Below are 18,695 nucleotides of genomic sequence, written 5' to 3'. Positions count from 1 at the left end.
TACAATTTTATTTATGTGCTCGTTCAATAATTGACTAGTAATAATGTGGTTCAAATTCGTTTTTTACGAGAATCGAGCTTAAGACTTCTCAGGTCCAAATAAAGATGAATATTACTATACTATAATATTAAATATGATGCATACATGCTTTAAATATAACAAAATAATTTAAATGAACCGACGTCAACAAATTGAACGTGAATGGTGAATATCAGAATGAACAGCTTTCATGCTTGCATGCATATGGTCATACTTAAAACGTGCATGCTTCATATATGCCAACACCGAGGGCCTGCACATCTTACACACCTTTCTGTTGTAATTCAGTCTGGCGTTTGGCGTTTGAATGGTACTTGGTAATCACTAATTAGAACATCTCCGATGAAAATTTTAAAATGCATTCTAATGGGGATTTCAAATTTGCTGGTTGTGTTGTTACCTACATATATCCAAGGAGGTTTCACTCTACGGGGGCATATATATTGGTCTTAAGCAATTAATTGGACCCATCCAAAATCCCATGGAGCACAAGCGTGCGAAGAAGTGTACGGATGAGGGCCCCATAAAGAATAAATGGTGTCCTCCGTGGTTGACCGATAAATCCTAGGCTATAAAACCCAGCGTATTAGCCTGCAGAGCTCTAAAACCGTGGTTTTCACTAAAATGGCAAACCGTGATTAGAGAAACAAGGTTTTTTGAAAAGAAATTGAAAATCCATCCGGACTGCATTAGAGAGAGAGAGAAAATAAATAAATAAATAAATATATATATATATATGTATATATGTATATATGTATAAATTAAATCCTGCTTGCAAGAGAGTAAAAACCCCGGCTATTACACCACTGAAGAGAGAGAATGAGAGTAAGCCCAGCTCTCATATCATCTCTATATCTGTGCGTGATAGAGAGAGAAAGCTGGAGAGATATTTAGCATAAGAGAGCGCGAGAGATAGTAAACCCAAAATCCTTCAACCCTCTCGATCAGGTGAAAAATGGCGCCGAAGCTCACTGCAAAACAAAAGTAATGTCTCTTATCTGCGAATTTCATTTTTGTAAATAGTTTTGTCGATTAATTTATTGTTTCAAATCATCATGCCCGTTCGATTAATTTCCAGAAATGGTTTTGTTCGATTAATTTCCATTTTCCAGTATTGCTTTGTTTCGATTACTTTCCATATGCTTTATTTCTATTAATTTCCAGAAATGCTTGGATTCGATTACTTTCCAGATGGTTTGTTTCTATTAGTTTCCAGAAATGCTTGGGTTCAATTAATTCCATTTTCCAGTAATGCTTTGGTTCGATTACTTTCCAGATGCTTTTCTTTCTATTAATTTTCAGAAATGCTTGGGTTCGATTACTTTCCGGATGCTTTGTTTCTATTAATTTCCAGAAATGCATGCTTGGGTTCGATTAATTTCCTGTTTTCAGTAATGCTTTGGTTCGATTACTTTCCAAAAATGCTTTGTTTCTATTAATTCCTAGAAATGCTTAGGGTTGGATATTGTGTCGGGTTGAGATCGATGGGGCTTTTTATCATTTTTTAAATTATTTTAAAAATTTTAATGTAGGAGAGAGTATATATTAGCGATGGCAGACTTCAAGCTTACTGACCAGTGGAATAACAGCATCGAAGCATGGTGAGAAAAGCTCAAGAGTGTTGATACTGTAAACTGGAGAAATGAAAGGTGTGTTCTTCCTCCCGTTCCACACATAATCAGACATAAGTAATTTCAAAACTCCTACAATTTGACAGTGCGACTAAATAAAAGGGTATTCTTTTTCCTCTTATATTTACAGGTTTGTATTTTATAAACATGCTTTTGAGTTGCGTTTGCTTGTATATATATTTTTGGATAATGCTATGGAGATTAAATTTGTAGACAAAATACTGAAAGCTAAATGACATAGAAGTTGACGATTGATTTATTAATTAAACGTTGATAAATGTGCTCAATCTTATTGATTACATGATATATCTACGTTTAATTTTGTATAACATGAGTACATTTTGGTTTAAATAGTATACATTTTTGTGTTAGGTTTATGGTAGATTTGAGTTTTCAATTGTGTAAGTGTGTTGAAACTTGAAAGAGAATAATTTGTTAAGATAGTATTAAAATAGACCTAAAAATTTGCCTTTAATTAAAACTTATTATCTCAATTCGTTCCAACAAAGCTTACACCACCCAAAAAACAACACTGATCAATTTGAAAATCAAAGCTTGTTGGGAAGCTTTGGACACCTCACTTCTTTCAAGTTTGAGGTCCAGTGGCAGCTTGCCATGTGTCCAGCGAAAAGGAAATCTAATCTCTGTTTTCCTTTTCTTTATGTCACTAAATTTCATTTGATGCGATACTATTAAAGAAAGAGTAATGTTAGGTAGGGCCAAACTTTTTAAATTAAATTTGCAAACTAAATAATATGATTGTAGATGATTGGATTATTAATTAAGTGTTAATTACCATGCTTGTTTTTTATTGGGAGCCATATGTGTGTCGATTGTGATTTGTGGGGCAGTATCAGCATAATATTATATTCCCACGGGAGAGATACATTCACTATCTCTAGAGAGTATTATATTGGGAGTTTTCAAGGAGAGGGCACTCAAGGCCTGAATGCTAAGGGATGTGGCGGAGAGAAATAGTGTACTTTGGAAAATGGGTGTGATGAAGCCAGAATGCGATGTCTCTTTGGAAGATGGCTTGCGATACGCAATGAAATTTGGCATTCCACTTGAAGAGGAATGACCTCTAGACAGTAGTGTTCGGCCAGTGGGGAATCTCAAATCCTTCAAAATAGTGGACTACAAAAAAGTTGACCAAAAATATGTGGTAAGCATATGATGCGGCAATTTTCGACCCACCATCACATCGCATAGCAAGGGGAATGCCAGCAGCATATGCTTTATGGTTACACATTCTTTTGGCCAACGTTTTTGTAGTCCACTATTTTGAAGGATTTGAGATCCCCACTGGCTGAACACTGCTATCTAGAGGCCATTCCTGTTCAAGTGAAATGCCAAATTTCATTGCGTATTGCAAGCCATCCTCCAAAGAGATATCGCAGTCCGGCTTCATCCCACCAATTTTCCAAAGTACACTATTTCTCTCTGACACATCCCTCAGCATTCGAGCCTTGAGTGCCTTCCTTGAAAACTCCCGATACAATACTCTCTCTTGAGAGTGAATGCATCTCTCCGGTGCAAATATAATATTGTGCTGATACTAGCCCACAAATCGCAGTCGTCACATATATGGCTGCCAATAAGAAACAAGCACGTTAATAGACATTTAATTAATAATCCAACCATCTACAACCAAATGATTTAATTTGCAAATTTGATTTTAAAAGTTTGGTCCACCTAACATTACTCTTTCTTTAATAATATCGCATCAAGTGAAATTTAGTGATAGAAATAAAAGGAAAACATAGATTAGATTTCCTTTTTGCTGTACACATGGCAAGCTGCCATTGAACCTCAAACTAGAAAGAGGTGAGGTGTCAAAAGCTTGGGAGATTTATTATCCTACCACAACAAAGCTTTGATTTCGAATTGATCAGTGTTGTTTTTTTGGTGGTTTAAGGTTGTTGTCACGAATTGAGATGATAAATTTTAATTAAAGGCAATTTTTTAGTTCTATTTTAATACCATCTTAAAAAATTATTCTCTTTCAAGTTTCAACACAATTGAAAACCCAAATCTACCATAAATCTAACACAAAAATGTATACTAGTAAAACCAAAATGTACTCATGTTATACAAAACTAAACGTAGATATATCATGTAATTAATATGAATTAGCACGTTTATCAATGTTTAAGTAATAAATAAATTGTCAACTTTCATGTCATTTAGTTTTCAATATTTTATCTACAAATTTAGTCTCCCTAGCACTATCCAATACTATATATACAAGCAAATGCAACTCAAAAGCATGTTCATAAAATACAAACCTATAAATATAAGCGGAAAAAGAATACCCTTTCATTTAGTCGCACTATCAAATTGCAAGGGTTTTGAAATTACTTACGTTTGATTATGTGTGGAATGGGGAGAAAGAACACCTCTTTCATTTCTCCAGTCTACAGTATCAACACTCTTGAGCTTTTCCCACCATGCTTCGATGTTGTTATTCCACTGTTCAATAAGCTTGAAGTCTGCCATCGCTAACATACATTGTGAAATCCCATTCCCGGATTCCATTGTTCAATAATTCGTAGTTCGTATTTTCAAGAAATTAATATTATTTTCCGTTAATTTAGAAGCCTTAGTTATGAAGTTTGATTTTATTAAAATCCCGCGACACTAAATATTTTTAGATAAAGTCCAATCTCACGAGCAAGTAGAGTGAAAACTGCCCGTGAAACGAGATTGTAACGAAGGAGAAATTAATAAACAAGTTTACGGGTATTTTTGTAAATTTAGTTTAATCCAAGATATTTTGGATGTTTGGGTTTGCCGGGGCGGGGGGGGGGGGGGGCCGCGCCCTTTCTTTTTCCTACTGCGTTTTCTCTCCGAGGAGGGGGAGAGAACTCTTTCTTCCCTCTTTGTCTCATTTTTGGTGGGGGGTTCAGGGGTTGCAGAGGGAAGGAAGTCGTCACTTCCCACCACCTCTCCCAAATTCATTTCGCCGTCGATCACCATCACATCTTGCTTTCCTCCATCTTCCAACCCCATATCCCTATGGTATAGATCGACTCTACAACCCAGCTTAAATCCAGTTGTATAAGTTGGAGACACAGGACAACTAGAATTGAAGGAGGGAGAGAGGGTGACAGAGAAGGCAAGGATGAGAAAAGGAAGAATAGGGTCAAGGAAGGTGGGTCTGAATCATGAAATAAACATGGTTTTGTATGTTGTTATCCAATGGGTGGAAAGCCTTGGTAATTATTCTCTGACTCTCTTAATTCCTTATATGGTTATTTATTTGGATGCTACTATGGGAAATTAGTCTTATATGCGGTTGCTGTATATGTAAGTTTTTATATGAATATACTTATATGCTGCAAAAGCTAGTTTTATGTGCCAATACCTAAACCCTAGTTTGATATAATACCTGAAAGTGATATTTTGTATAACATCAATTATTGGGTGGAGTCAATTACCTATCATATATTAGCCCTGTTTTTCAAGACTAGTATTATGCAGATGCTTGTTTTTATTTGTTATCTATACAAAAGCTGAAATGACTGCTTCGGTATAAAAGTTGAAATGACTATTGGTTCAATTTATTTGATACCCATTTATAGTTCCTTTGGGATCAAAGTGATAATCTGTTCATGACATACACTTGATTAAATGGTTTGAGAAAGGTGTAGCAGAGGTAGTTTCCTCCGAGAATGGCACTGTGCTCAAGTATAATTAACCAAAAGCATACCATTAGAAGTATATATGCCCCCGTAGAGTAAAACCTCCTTGGATATATGTTGGTAACAACACAACCAGCAAATTTGAAATCCCCATTCGAATGCATTTTAAAATTTTCATTGGAGATGCTCTAATTAATGATTACCAAGTACCATTCAAAATCAAAATTATTAAACGATTGGTTTGGTTAGAGACTACAATTCCGTCGACTCTTAACTCGTCACATCGCTTGACATTTGACGATATTTTTTTTTTGTATAACATTATCAGTCCTGAATGAATCTGAGAGGAACATAATTGATATAATATATATATATATATATATATATATATATATATATATGTATGTATGTATGTATATCTTAACTACTATCATGCGAACATTAAAGGACAAATGACCTGTCTAAGAATTTCTGATCGAGTAACCTAGCTAAAATCGTCAGCCGAAAAATCCTACGCCCTAACCTACCCCATCGGCCACCCCACTCCACCACCGGCAAAACCCTTCCTTTTTTATACTCTCTATCTCTCTCTTTTCCCCCTTTCTCCTCTCTTTCTTTCTCCTGCACCATAAATGCTTTGGAGTTGATGATGGAGTGGGTTTGGGATTTCTGGAACTAGCTTTTCGAAGGGGTGGAAGTTGATGGAGGAGTCTTCAATGATGATTTTAAGGTTTCTCATTCCCTCTATATATCTTCTTTTTTTTATTTTTAGTACAATAATATATTTTTGAGAACTTTTATGAAAAGAGCTTAGCCTAAATTTATTTTAATAAGAAACCATGCTATAATTTATTTAATTAAAAAGACTTAAATTTTAATTAAAAAAAACCTTTAAATTTTAATAAAAATGATAAAAAGAACTTAAATTTTAATGAAAAAGACATAATTTGAATATTAAAAAAAACTTTTAAAAAAAATCTGACACGTGGACTCACGCGTCCTCACACAAACGGTTTATAAAACTTTTTACAATTTGAATATTAAAAAAAAAAATCTGACACGTGAACCTACGCGTTCTCACACAAACTGTTTATGAAACTTTCTACATTTTGAATATTAAAAAAAACTTAAAAAAAAAATCTGACACGCGGATCCACGTGTCCTCACACAAACTGTTTATGAAACTTTGTACACTACTTACTACACTGTTTATGAAACTTAACATTACTACACTGTTTATTAACAATACTACATTCTTCTCTCTCCTCTTCTTGAATATTCTTGGCACATTCTCACCTTCCAAACAGATTTTCTTCTCCTAATTTTCTTCGATACTCATCAAATTTTCTCTGTATCTCTTCAATTTCTTAACTTTTTATACCAATTACTTAATTTTCTATGTATCTCTTCATTAGTTTCCCTTGTTAAAATTTCTATCCTAAGATTCGTTTGCAAGATAAGGATAGTAACTTTAACTAGATATTTGAAGAAGGTTTCACGAATTTCACATGATCATATTATATGGATTCTAAAGGTGGAAGGAAACGTAGAGGGAGTGGAAGCGGTGGTCGAGGTGTGCGTGGGATGGATTTTTGTCTGGGAATTGGATATAATACGGAGTCTAATAATTCTTCATCGTATACGGTTGCTAGTCGATCTGTTACAGTAACTCGTACACATCATGCACGCGCTTTTTGTTAGGTAATTTTTTTGTTTATTTTTCATTTCTCTTGTCCTTGTCATTAAATAAAATTATTAAATGGTTTTTGGTTAAATTCTAAAATTTTGAAAATTATTTTCATTAGTTTTTCTTATATTTTACACTAAGGGGAGGGTGAATTCTGTTAAGCTCCATAAGGGACAACATAATTTGGTATCAAATTCGTCATCCCCGAGATTCAAACTTAAGACATCTCACTTACAAAGGAAAAAAAATACCACCAGACCTTAGTTTCTGCTTCAAATTTATGCAAGCAAAATCAAACCAAAAAAGGTAGGTAAGAGAGAGATTAGACGGTCGATTGCATGTGGTGGGGTTGGTCGGGGATGAGCTCATTAATTGACATGTACATATCACTTGCTACATCAGATGATACACTAATGTAGTATAAAAATCTGGTATCATTAGTAGAAAAACATGTTTGCGTGACGAAGCAAATTTCGTCACTCAAAGTATGTTTGCGAGACGCAAAACACAAAACGTCGCGCAAATGACCTTTGTGCGACAACACTTTGCGCGACGAAGTCTGATGTCGCGTAAAACAACTTTGCGCGACGTAGGTGCAACTGCGTAGAGTTGATAATTGGAAAAAAGATGTGTTCGCATCTTCTTCTTGGAGCCATTTAACGCGTGACTGCTGTTGCAAAAAACTCTTTTCTTGTGCGCTTAATTTATCCACCTTTTTTGAAATCTCCTTAATTTCTTCAACATTTTGCTTTGTAATTCTCCTAGTTGGCATAATAGGTCATCAATTTACCCTCTTCTCATTTAAATTTCTTTCGACTCCACTGAATAAGCTTTGAGCGACAATCGTTAAGTTTCTTATGCCAATTCCCATTCGCATCCCCATCATTATGCCTCTGCCAGCAAGAACGCATCAGCTCTCTACAGTCATCTTCCTTGGACCAGAATGCTTCGAACTGAAATAACTTTCTTCCTCTTTTCATCCCAGGGTCACACTGAATAATGATTGGATAATGGTTCGAGCCCAATATCGTACCATGTGTGACAGTAGTATTCAGCCAGAACTCTTGCCAAAGGCCATTGGAGAGACCACAGTCTAGCCTCTCTTCCACCAACACCCCATTTCTAGTACCTCGCCAGGTGAATGCCAGTCCATTGTAGTCCAAATCCATAAGCTCCGTGCAATTCATAAACTACGCCAGGTGGTTAGGGCGATTATACAAAACCTGAGTCCTACCCGATTTCTCCGAATCCCATATGAATTCATTAAAGTCACCTCCGCAGAGCCACATAATAGATGTGGGCCTAAAATGAGAGTTCATCCACCCCCAAAATTCCTCTTTCTCATCTTGGTACGAAGTTCCATATACCCCTGTTACCAGCACCCAATTTCGTGCTCCCACTTCTCTAGCGATAGCATCAATAACGTTTTTAGAAGAATAAGATACCTCAACTTTCAATAAATCATCCCACCATAAACTTAATCCATCAGCTTTCCCAATTGGAGAAACATTGAAGCCCCCCCCTTCCCCCGAGTATCATATTGGACACCTAACACCATCTATTCTATTATCTTTCATTTTGGTTTCAGAGAGAAAGATCATAGAGGGTCTTTTTTTTTTATAAGCTCAAATAGGGCATGAACTATCGTGTCCGACCCTAGACCACAGTAGTTCCAAAATAGGTACGTCATGGTGAGCGTGCGGCTGTTGAAGGCCAGCCGCCACCACCTTGGGAAGAATTTCCCGTTCTTCTTGCCGTCATTGCCCTCCTTTCCCTCTCTGAGACTTCCTCCATATAATCCCACATTTCTTGGTATTCAACTGGCACTTCCTGAAGATCCTCCTCGGCTTGTAACGTTCGTTCTACCATCAAACAACGTTCCCTTAGGTACCGTTTGGTACGTGGGACGGAACGGAACGAGTCGTTCCATCCCACGTTTGGTGCGCCTAAAAACTGTAGAACGGGTTGTCCCATGGGACGAAATTTGGCTGATTTTTTGTTCCACCTCTTCCCCCTGGAACGACCCGTTCCACATCCGTGGAACACAAATTTATAACATTTTATGACAAAATTTCTCCTTATCTTTTTCAATATTTACATCATCTGTTCCGTCCTGTCCCGTCCTGTTCCGTTCTGTCCCGTCCCGTCCCGTCCCGTTCCGTTCTGTCCCGTCTGCGTACCAAACGGACCCTTAGGCCATCTTTAATCGATGGCTGGCCAGAGGGCTGGCCCTCCAAGATTCTCCAAGATATTAATATTTTAATGAACAGTACAGGGCCATATTTGCCTTTGTCTCCAACCGAGGGCCAGACATAATTTATTATTTAAAAACTACAATTTAAATTCAAATCTAACGGCTAAGTGACTTCATGTTGTTAAATGTTTTTTTATGTTGTATAATTTGTATGTTGGTTAATGTTATTTAATGTTGTTTCATATTGTTTAATGTTGTTTCATGTTACTTAATTTAATTTAATGTTGTATAAATGGCCTAGGAAGTTATAGGAAAAAAATAGAATTGAAAAAAAATATGAAACAAATTTTGTGAAATAGAAGTTATAGGAAAAAAATGGAATTTAAAAAAATATGACAAATTTTGTAAAATAGAAGTTATATGAAAAAAAATATGAATCAAATTTTGTAAAATAGAAGTTATAGGAAAAAAATAGAAACAAATTTTGTAAAATAGAATTGAAAAAAATATGAAACAAAATTTGATTCATATGAAAAGGAAGAAAAAGGAAAAAAAGAAGAAGTTTAAATTCATATAAAAAAAAATAAAAAAGTTAATAGAACGGCTAGTAGCCGTTATATTAAAAAAAATTCAAACTATTAGTGTCGGTTATAACCGACACTAATAGTAATTAAAAAAAAATTTGCCTTTGAATAACTATTACTGTCGGTTATAACCGACAGCAATAGGAAAACATTAAAAAAATAAATAGCCAGCCAGCCCTTCAGCCCTCTAGCCCTCTCCGATCCCGTGGGGCCCTCCCAGATTCTCGAGCCCTCTGACCTAGCCCTCGGTTGGAGACGGTTTTAGGGCTATTTTCGGCCCTCTGACCCTCTGGACCCTTCGGTTGGAGATGGCCTTATACTCATTATGCGGAGATGCTCAACAACCCTTCCTCTTTTCTCCACACCACTCGTCGTATTCCTAACCTTCTTTCGTGGGGAGTCAAGCAATTCCAAACCATGTTGGTATGAGCCCCTTTCTAACCTGCAACCATTTCCTTCTTTCTCTTTACCTCTTCCCTGCCTTCCTACTTGAGGGTAGGATAACATTATCGAACCCCTATTTTGATCTTGGTCAGTGCCTGGCAGTTGACCAACCGATAATTCTGTATCCACCCTCATTACTTGATTAGTAGCATTCTCTTGAGTAGTAGCAACCCTTCTCTCCCCCATACTCACAGTTAAAGCTCTGGGAAGAACCACCTCGTCCTGAACTGGTCCGGTTTTGGTCCACTCTCCATATCCTGCAGCTCATCTCTTTGTCGGTTTAAACGTGCATTCATTGTCGTATGACCTATTCTCCCATAACGATAATAGAAGTCTTGCAACTTTTCATATCTAAATTCAACCCAAGTATCCTTGTTGTTTTCCCTTGGTAGCCAGCAGCTCGTGGTTAAAGGATTTCGTGTGTTAATAATGATTCTAGCACGGAGGAAGCCTCTCGCCTTGGATGGATCTTCGAATTCCACAAACTCACCTATTTCTTGAGCAAGATGCCTTACATTCGCTTCAGAAGTCAAATACAGTGGCACCCCACTGATCTGCACCCAAAATGGGACCAACTTTCCATATTTATTTCCTCTAACGCTAGCTCAGGAGGCCACCTTTTAACCGAGAAATTTTGTTTCATGACTGCCCAAGGAACCTGATTAAGGATTTTAGCTACAACACTTTCATCCGGAATTGTTATGATAAAGGTGTTGTCCCAGACCCATTTGATTTCAATTTCGCCCCAATCTCTCCAAGCAGAGTGAAGAATATTTTGGACCCCCCACTTGTTGAGATTCATATTGACCAATACTGAGCCCACCAATTTGACACCACCTTCCATTGTGAACAAATCCATGGACTTGTCTAGATGGACCACCAATTCGTCCACATCCGATTGCGCCATATGCCTTTTGGCGTTACGTTGAGCCCAGATCGAAGTCGCAGAAGTGTACAACAGATTAGTAGTAGAAGTCCTGTTAAAAATCTTGCTTGGGAGAACTGTACTTCTATGCCTTTCAGATTCACCCCGTTGATCTTGTACTGAGTAAATTAGAATCACAAAAAGAATTGTCGGTTGAACATACCTTTTGTTTAGTAAGTGCATTTTGCTCACCACTATTTATGTGGTGTATGCTCATCATCCTATTTATCACCGTTAGATGAATTTGAATTTTGAGATTTGTGCTTATCCACTACACGAATCTCAAAATTCAAACTCATCTAACGGTGATAAATAAGGTGATGAGCATACATCACACTAAATAATGGTGAGCAAAAATGCTCCCTTTGTTTAGTAGAGTTAAATCCCTCCTATTCTTTAATGCTGACTCTCTGGTAGCTGACTCAATCTTCTCTTCAATAAAAATGATGTGTTAGGTGGGGGATGGTAATTTCATTTCACATTACCTGCGCTACCAGATCTGGATCCGCCATAAATTATCCTTCCCCTAACCAGTAACTGGTTGTTGATCCATCCCCCACTCAAGAAATTTTTAGTTGTAACGGGATCATAAGTGGTACACCAGCAATTAATTGCCTTACCCACTTCCTCTTAGCTGGGTCAATTAATTTCCAAACCACCTCCGCTTAGCTGGGTCAATTCACTACAGATCCGCAAACCTACCCACTTGGGAAGCCAACCAAAGTAAAAGGGTGGAATAGAAGCAGATGGAGTAAATACAGGGTACGGAGCACCCTACCACCACCCCACTCTTGTTACCAATTAATTCGGAGTGAACGCTCACATTCAAATGGACGATCTCTTTTACATGCATTATGTAGTCATTTGGCAATAAACAAATACGTATTATTCTTATCGCATCAATCAATCGCGTATATATGTACATGAAATACGGAAGTAGAGTCTATCGAAATCGCTATATTTAAGACTTGTTTAGGTCATGGCAAGAATAAGCAAATATTGAGCACCATTACATACAAGGGTGACCTGAAGCCAACAAAGTTTTCTACTTTGCAGAGATTGGGGGGAACATCTATCGTACGTAACCTTAATTATCGTTTGTTTTGCAAAGAGACTGTTTTGACAACTCAAACTAGCGACCTCTTAGTAAAAAAAAGAGCAGCATTTATGAGCACCATTACATACATACATACATACATACATACATACCTACATATACATACACACACACACACACACACACATATATATATATATATATATATTATATCAATTATGTTCCTCTAGGATTCATTCAGGACTGATAATGTTATACAAAAAAAAAAAAAAATATCGTCGAATGTCTAGCAATGTGACGAGTTAAGAGTCGACGTAACTGTAGTCTCTAACCAAACCAATCGTTTAATAATTTCAATCTTGAATGCTACTTGGTAATCACTAATTAGAGCATCTCCAATGAAAATTTTAAGGCTTTTTATTCGAAATGATCTCTGAGATTTGCACCATCCATGATTTTGGTCCCTGAGATTTAAAATCAATAGAAGTAGTCCCTGAGATTGTCCACCATCCATAATTTTGGTTATTCCGTTAAAAAACTCTGTTAAGTTGAGGGTATTTTTGTCAAATCATTGGCTTTTTATTCAAAATGGTCCCTGAGATTTGCATCATCCATAATTTGGTCCCTGAGATTGTCCACCATCCATAATTTTGGTCCTTCCAATAAGTTGAGAGTATTTTTGTCAAATTAAATTCTCCACATGCTTTTCCACCATTTTTCTCTCATTTCTCTAAAAAAAATATCCCTATGTTGCTAATTTTGGCAATGATATCAACTCTTCAACTATTATTAAAAACAATTTGGCATCAAACTCAAGTAAATTATCGCAAACGGTACTTAACTTTTTCCCTTTCGTTAATTTTTGGAAAAAATTGTACGTACAGTTTGCAAAATATCCTTATTCTGCTCCCCGTTAATATTTTGCAAACTGTACGTACAGTTTTTTCCAAAAATTAACGAAAAGGAAAATGTCAAGTACCGTTTGCGATAATTTACTTGAGTTTGATGCCAAATTGTTTTTAATAATAGTTGAAGATTCAATATCACGGCCAAAATTAGCAACATAGGGATTTTTTTTTTTAGAGAAATGAGAGAAAAATGGTGGAAAAGCATGTGGAGAATTTGATTTGACAAAAATACTCTCAACTTATTGGAAGGACCAAAATTATGGATGATGGACAATCTCAGGGACCAAAATTATAGATTATGCAAATCTCAGGGACCATTTTGAATAAAAATCCAATGATTTGACAAAAATACCCTCAACTTAACGAAGTTTTTTAACGGAATGACCAAAATTATGGATGATGGATAATCTCAGGAATTACTTCTATTGATTTTAAATCTCAGGGACCAAAATTATGAATGGTGCAAATCTCAGGGACCATTTCGAATAAAAAGCCAAATTTTGAAATGCATTCTAATGGGGATTTCAAATTTGCTGGTTGTGTTGTTACCTACGTATATCCAAGGAGGTTTTACTAGATCTATGGGGGCATATATATTGATCTTAAGCAATTAATTGGATCCATCCAAAATCCCATGTGTACCATGTATTACAAGCGTGCGAAGAACTGTACGGATGAGGGCCCATAAAGAATAAATGGTGTCCTCCGCATGGTCTAAAATATCTATACTATCCCGATATTTCCATCGAAATTTCAGTGTTTTTGGATTTCCGATATTTTTTTGGACTACCGATATTTCCGATATCATCGATATTTTAGACCTTGCTAAGTCATTCATGTATCTTACATGCAATGTATAAAATGTAAAATATTGTACTAATTCATTATATATAAATGATTATGGTGTGTTTAAACTTCTTTCATTAATTACTACATATTTTATACTCACAATGTTTGCCAGCTCGCTATATAATCAATTTAAATCAGTTATATCTATCATGCAATGCATTTCTTTCCAATTTTTTATGATAAACTAATATATAATTGATTAAATAAACATCCTGCAAAGTTTCAATAAAATTTTCCAAGTTTTTCTTACAATTTCTATGGTTTTTATTCAATTTTTATCGATATCGATAATATCCCGATATTTGCATCGAAATTTTCTTATTTTTAGACTACCGATATTTTCGATATCATCAATATTTTACACGTTGATCCTCCGTGGTTGACCCATAAATCCTAGGCTATAAAACCCAGCGTATTAGCCTGCAGAGCTCTAAAACCGTGGTTTTCACTAAAATGGCAAATCGTGTTTAGAGAAACAAGTTTTTTTGAAAAGAAATTGAAAATCCATCCGAACTGCATGAGAGAGAGAAAAAAAATATATAAATTAAATCCAGCTCGCGAGAGAGAGAGTATAAACCAGGTTATTACACCACTGAAGAGAGAAAAATGAGAGAGAATGAGAAAGAGAGAGAGAAAACCCAACCCAGAAATTCTACAACCCATATCATCTCTGTGATGGAGAGAGAGAGTAAACCCAACCCAGAAATTCTACAACCCATATCATCTCTATCTCTGCGTGATCGAGAGAGAAAGCTAGAGAGAGAAAGAAAACCCAAAAAACCTCCAAACCCACTCGATCAGGCCAAAAATGGCGCCGCCGAAGTTCACCGCAGCACAAAAGTAACGTCTCTTTATCTGTGCATTTCATTTTTTTTTAAATATTGTCGATTAATTTATTGTTTCAAGTAATCGTGCCCGTTCGATTCATCCGCTTGTGCACCCAAAATACCAGAAAATAAAACCATAAAGTTTCTGTATGGGGTTGAGATCGATGGGGCTGTGGTATTTAAAATTATTTTCTAAATTTCATTTGCAGAAGACGGTATATGGGAAGGATGGCAGAATTCCAGCTTTAACACGCCTAGTTTGGTACTGAGGTTATTATTAAAAAAATGATCATAAAAAAAAGTTATGAGTTTTTTTATGTTTGGTAAACATTCAGCTTCAGTTTTTTATCATAGTTTTGGGTGAAAAAAACCAAAAACACAAAGCTGCAAAACCCAGCTTTGAAATACTAGTTTTTTTTCACATCTGTTTTACATAAAAATTTATCAAACATTATAATACTGTTTTTTTTTTCAAAAGCACTTTTATAAAAAAATTTACTAAACAATCTGATACTTTATTTCACAGTTACTTATTCTCACATCACCGCAGAAACAATTTTTTTTTTAAACCACAGCTATACCAAACCACCAATGGCATAATAGCTTAGAAGAATGGTGGGAGAAACACAAGAGTGTTGATACTGTAGACTGGAGAAATGAAGTGGGTGTTCTTCCTGCCGTTCAACACATACTAAGACGTAAGTAATTTCAAAACCCCTTATTTTCATGAAATAATTGGAGTTAACTGGTTCATTCTCTCTGTTTTTAGACTAAACTTCCATTCATTCTAAACGATATGGGTAAGTTTTGTCCAAAAATATATATACATGAATTGATAAGTTTTCAATAATTAATTCACAAAATTATACTTTTTTGTAGGTATATTCCTTTTCCGCTTATATATATTTATAGGTTTGTTTTTTTATGAACATGCTTTGAGTTACTTTTGCTTGTCTATCTAGTTATTTGGGGTATATGATACGTTTAGTTTTGTATAAGATGAGTACATTTGGGTTTTAGTACGTAGTATACACTAGATTTCGGTTTTAAACATTTTACAACTTTGTGGTATGTCCGTTTATGCTACATTTTGGTTTTAAACATTCTACAACTTTATGGTATGTACGTTTATGCTACATTTGCATTTTGACTGATGACGTTTTTAATTGTGTTGGAACGTGGAAGAGATTAGTCTTTTAGTTCGTTGAGTTAAAGCTTCCTATAGGCTTAAACCACCAAAACACAACACTGATCAATTCGAAATTAAAGCTTGTGTATGATATTATGAATAAATCTCCCAAAGCTTTTGACACTCACCTCTTCAATTTTGAGGTGCAATGGCAGCTTGCCATCTCTCCTTTCCTTTCGGGCACTTAATTCCATTGATGCTATATATATATATATATATACACACACACACTTAAAGAAATTCCTTGTTTAATTCTTCAGCCATCTGTGTGTCGACTGCTATATGTGCTGCGGTATCCGTGCAATATTGTCACATATTCTCTCTCGAGAGTATCGCTTTGGGTTTTCAGGGAGAGGGCTTTCAAGTCCTGATGCTGAGGGATGAGGTTGAGAGATATGATAAGCTATTGAATATGGGAAAAATGAAACCAGACTGCGATATCTCAATTGAAGACAGTTTGAGGTATGCGACTCAGTTTGGTATTCCTTTCAAGGAGAGATGGCCTCTGGGGACCAATCGACCGGAGGTATTGTACTGTTTCATATTTAATTTTATTTAATTAAGGGATTGTCAGTTGCGTTGGGTTTAGGGTTTTTATAATAATATTTTGTTATTTGTGAAAGAAGATCTGCAAGCATACAAAGTAGTAGACTACAGCCAAATCGGGGCAAAGGATAGAGTGACCATCAAACACATGTTGCGTTAGTTCACGTTATCTGCGAAATAATTGTCGGTCCTGCATTTGATGACTACTCGATTGTAAGTATCTGTAGCTCTACCCTTAAGCCATGGTTTTGGGTAGTGTAACAGTGTTAAAAACATGGTTTGCTTTAATTAACAATTCGTTTTGCATATGGTTTCTCTTGCACAGTAAATTCACACCACACCGGTGCTTCTTTATTAGGCTTAGATACAATGGTAGACTTAATGAAAGATGATATATGATTGTTCAGTTGGAATAAGTTCAAATTTGTAAGTTGATGATCTGACAATGCAGCTACAAGCGATGGCAACAAGCTCTTTTTACGAAAATGCTAGGCTAGCTAGCTAGCCATCATCTCATTCATCGAGCTAGCTCTGGAGGAATGATTATGGGATAAAATACCGTGAAAAGCGAATTAATGTCTACATAAGCAAAGCCTTGCTGCCCCCAGTTGTCGCCCTAGGAATTCATCACAATCCAATATTCTCTTTGTCCATCTCCAGTAACTCCCTACCCCACCAAGACCATGGTGTGATGGATTTTGGCTCTTCTAATTGCTTCTTTCTCAGTTCGTTTATTATTTGTTAATAGGACATCTATGAGAAAGAATCAACCAGAAGAGGCAAAATTCGTCACGCCATGGTCTTGGTGGGGTGGGGAGTTACTGTAGATGGATGAAGAGAATATTGGATTGTGATGAATTCCTGGGGCGCCAACTGGGGGCATCAAGGCTTTGCTTATGTAGACATTAATTTGCTTTCTACTGTATTTTATCCCATAATCATTCCCCCAGAACTAGCTCGCTGAATGAGATGATGGCTAGCTAGCTAGCTAGCATAGCATTTTCGTAAAAAGAGCTTGTTGCCATCGCTTATAGCTGCATTGTCAGATCATCAACTTACAAATTTGAACTTATTCAAACTGAACAATCATATATTATCTTTCATTTAGTCTACCATTGTATCTAAGACTGACAAAAAAGCATAGGTGTGGTGTGAATTTACTGTGCAAGAGAAACCATATGCGTTAATTAAAGCAAACCATGTTTTTAACACTGTTACACTACCCAAAACCATGGCTTAAGGGTAGAGCTATAGATGCTTACAGTCGAGTAGTCATCAAATGCAGGACCGACAATTATGTCGCAAATTAACGGGAACTAATGCATCATGTGTTTGATGGTCACTCTATCCTTTGCCTCGATTTGGTTGTAGTCTACTACTTTGTATGCTTGTAGATCCCCTTTCACAAATAACAAAATATTATTATAAAAACCCTAAATCCAACGCAACTGACAATCCCTTAACTAAATAAAATTAAATATGAAACAGTACAATACCTCCGATCGATTGGTCCCCAGAGGCCATCTCTCCTCGAAAGGAATACCAAACCGAGTCACATACCTCAAACTGTCTTCAATTGAAATATCGCAGTCTGGTTTCATTTTTCCCATATTCAATAGCTCATCATATCTCTCAGCCTCATCCCTCAGCATTAGGCCTTGAAAGCCATCTTCCTGAAAAATCATATATCATCTTTCATTTTGTCTACCATTGTATCTAATCCTGATAAAGAAGCACCGGTGTCGGTGTGGGGTGAATTTATTGTGCAAGAGAAACCATATGTAAAGCACAATGAAAGAGATTGCCAGAATCTTCACTTCTACATGTCATACAATTATACAATCAATTATAAAGGCAACAAATAACACTGGCAAATTCAATCGAAACTGCATCCTACTTACAAGCTGCCGCAGGTTTTTCTTCGAGTCCACCAAGCCAGCCAAACAACAGTGAGCAGATACAGCACACACAAAAATAGAAACATTTAGTCCATACCATTGCATCATAATATTTAGACATTCAATCAAACAGGAAAATATGCACCTCCCCGGCAGTTGATGGCGGGTGGGGATGGCATCTCAAATCCTCACACAACTTAACAATTACATCGAAAATTAAAACTAACCTTGAAGCACATGCTTCCCTGCATCCTCAGTGAAAAATCAACCTGC

At 36.3% G+C, this 18,695-nt stretch overlaps 2 long non-coding RNA genes across 6 annotated transcripts; both read left to right on the top strand.

Moving 5' to 3' along the window:
- The first annotated feature begins 671 nt into the window (after positions 1-671).
- Positions 672-4,425, top strand: LOC126588517 (uncharacterized). The gene is made up of 2 exons (XR_007611502.1): positions 672-1,023; positions 1,572-4,425. It is a non-coding gene; the product is annotated as an uncharacterized LOC126588517 (long non-coding RNA).
- Positions 4,426-14,363: 9,938 nt separating this feature from the next.
- Positions 14,364-18,404, top strand: LOC126588516 (uncharacterized). 5 transcript variants are annotated; one of them, XR_007611498.1, is made up of 3 exons: positions 14,378-14,802; positions 14,999-16,504; positions 16,605-18,404. It is a non-coding gene; the product is annotated as an uncharacterized LOC126588516 (long non-coding RNA). The 5 variants fall into 5 exon arrangements; XR_007611500.1 differs by having other exon boundaries at positions 16,602-18,404; XR_007611499.1 differs by having other exon boundaries at positions 14,381-14,802; positions 14,999-15,487; positions 16,239-18,404.
- Positions 18,405-18,695: the final 291 nt, after the last annotated feature.

This window comes from Malus sylvestris, chromosome 11, assembly GCF_916048215.2.
Source record: "Malus sylvestris chromosome 11, drMalSylv7.2, whole genome shotgun sequence".
Lineage (NCBI taxonomy): Eukaryota > Viridiplantae > Streptophyta > Magnoliopsida > Rosales > Rosaceae > Malus > Malus sylvestris.
The sequence above is the reverse complement of the archived record's forward strand: the minus strand, read 5'-3'. Positions and strand labels throughout refer to the sequence as shown.